This window comes from Leiobunum rupestre, chromosome 7 (genome assembly GCF_980474605.1).
Source record: "Leiobunum rupestre chromosome 7, qqLeiRupe1.1.hap1, whole genome shotgun sequence".
Lineage (NCBI taxonomy): Eukaryota > Metazoa > Arthropoda > Arachnida > Opiliones > Sclerosomatidae > Leiobunum > Leiobunum rupestre.
Window position 1 is genome coordinate 22,201,268 of NC_143390.1, and position 2,700 is coordinate 22,203,967.

The 2,700-nt window shown below is 31.7% G+C and overlaps 1 long non-coding RNA gene across 2 annotated transcripts; it reads right to left on the minus strand.

Annotated features, from left to right (window-relative positions):
- Positions 1 to 696: 696 nt before the first annotated feature.
- On the minus strand, positions 697 to 2,324 carry LOC149935153 (uncharacterized). 2 transcript variants are annotated; one of them, XR_016482359.1, is made up of 4 exons: positions 2,228 to 2,324; positions 2,081 to 2,155; positions 1,390 to 1,480; positions 697 to 1,222 (listed from the first exon to the last, which is right to left on the minus strand). It is a non-coding gene; the product is annotated as an uncharacterized LOC149935153 (long non-coding RNA). The 2 variants fall into 2 exon arrangements; XR_016482358.1 differs by having other exon boundaries at positions 700 to 1,222; positions 2,081 to 2,324.
- Positions 2,325 to 2,700: the final 376 nt, after the last annotated feature.

Here is a 2,700-nt window from a genome sequence, read left to right on the forward strand (position 1 = left end):
CTTTGCCCAAGTCTGATAAGCTGAGTTTACTCGCTTCTTCAAATGTATTGAAATCCATATCGTTATAAATAATAAAACATAATTAATATAAAAAGTTCAGAAATGCTTATTTTATTTCGTTTAACAGCTTTCATTTTTAAAAATGTTATTGCTTGACTTAAATAAAGCGTGAAAAAACAATTGCTAAGACTAAATTTCTAACTCTAATAACTTGTAAATCAATTATACAATTATCTATTCATAAGTGTTAGAGACTTTATTACAGTGAAATAAAAACATGTAGAAATGTATATGAAATAAATTTAAGAAAACTCAAACATTTGACCGACATACCTTTTCTGGTTTAAATCAACAATTTTATTATTCTTTCTTTTCATTTTTTTGTACAACCATTTGTTTTTATATAGATAACCTGAGGACGGCTATAATATGAACATATACCAAAAAAATCGGGAATTAAACACAAACAACCTTAAGTTTACTATTTTTATATTCACACGTCCTCAATTATGCAAATTTTATATTAACATTTCTACTATACATATTTCATAATTAATTTTTACATAAATAATTATTTTTTATATAAAATCGTACAATTCTATCAGAACTTAAACCGTAAGATTCAGGCATATAATTTCCAAAAACACAAACTACATTTGGAGTACTAATATTTATACTCACACAATTATATTTCGTACTAACAATTTCACCATCTTTTAAACTTTCAAATACTGCCAAGTGTTCGTCGCATATTTTTATACTTCTCAAGGTGTTAAAGAAAAAGTGGTTCACACCAGAGCAAACTTTTTTCAATTGAAAAAGCATTTCACTCCCCGAAACTGTCACTTGCTGACAATGTACAAAGTCGGGCTTACGGGATTTCAAGTAATTTAACATCCACGATTTTCCTTCATTTCCATCTTTTCCTATTACAAATATTATTTTTCTGTCTGAGAGAATTAAATGTTCCAATAAACTTTTCTGCCATGGTCTAAGTTCTATATCTTTGTTTATTCGTTTAGGGGTTTTCATTTGTTCCACCCAAGCACTTGTCAAATTTCCAAAAAGATGCGATGGTAGTCCCGATCGAGCAACGGCTTCTGCGCGGACTCGTTGTTTATCAATTTCCGCTTCTACTTTACCCAAGTTTACTTTGTGAGGGCAGTTCTTAATAATGACGTGATTCCGTCTTTCTTCAATTCTTCGACTGATATTGCATTCACTAGTGGTAAATACACGCTTGGTTATAAATTCATATATAATTCTTATAATAGTTTCTAGTGAAGGCTACCAGTAATTAAGAATTAACATTACAACTAAATAATTATATATAAAAATAATGTGATTTCTAAGCTAGCTTTAAAAAAAAATAACCGAAAACAATCTTACTTTTGAAAAATGACTCTTTAATATCAAAAATCGTCTGTCATACTCGGAAACAATTAATTGATCACTAATGTCGTTTCTAATATTTCTTCAGCTTTTAAAGAAAAAAAGAGTTACTCGAGAATGGTAAAATAGTCTATACTTAAATTTAAAGTGCGTTTTAAATTGAAGTGATTCTTATTTTGTATTCCACTTTCACAATGGGAAAAGTGTCTTTCTCAAATGTTGTAGTTGTACTATTGTTAGAACTATTTAAATCCATAAGATAGAATCGTTCAGTACTTTGCTGATATAAAAAGAGGGACTCGTTCAAATGGAAATATTTTTAAACTTCATTTGAATATCATTAGCGTGTAAGTGGTCCATGTACCCAAAATTGAACCGCAAGTTCAGATATGCTAATACATAGAAAATACTATAAAAGCATCTTAACTCTACTTTTAATACATCAAAAAAAATTCCGATATTAAAATATTTCAAAATACTCAATTAATGTACTAAGTTACGTTAAAAAAGAGCCTATCGTAAACACGAATTCCTCCAATTGTTAAACATAGATTCCAGATTAGATGGTGTATGTATGATGGGTAAGACTCTTGTCAGAAAGATGAATTTTTATTTTAATACGTTAAAATAAATTTCGACTATACAAATATAGTTTTCGCATTTTAACTTTAAATATAGACTATTTTACCATTCTCGAGTATCTTGCATCTTGAAATTGTAACGCATACGTGGTTACCATTTAATTTTGGAATACATCGCCAAGCTAAAAATATAAAAATTGATAAAAACTTAAATGGCTACGTCCTCATCCGAGAACAGCGGAGATGGATTTTACATTTTTGGTGGGAACAATCGTTTGTTATAACCATTTTAGCGCGAAGAATCCACACCTGATGTAAAAACGACACTTTTAGCTAGCGAGAGGGGACACCCGCTGCGTCTATTTTACGCGCTGGGGGCAAGGGCCATCCTCTATCTACCCTTTACCCCTTAGGGCCGATATTCCGTAAGACGGATAGCTTTGCGCATCGTAAAAGTGATTGAAAATAATGTTACACGGGGAAAGTGTTTGTCGGTGAAAATAGTTATGAATTGATACACAAAAGGCTCGACCCATTGAACTATTTGGATTTATTTCATAACACCACTCGCACGTGGAAAAAAGTGTTTGACAGATGCCGTAGGGGGCCCATTACTCGGGTTTATAGCTACTGGCTGTTTGCATAACATCATGTCAGATGATTCCACCAGCCCTACCGAATAGGGACGATCCCGCCTTTCCCGTTACTCGCCTTATCGCGAACAATC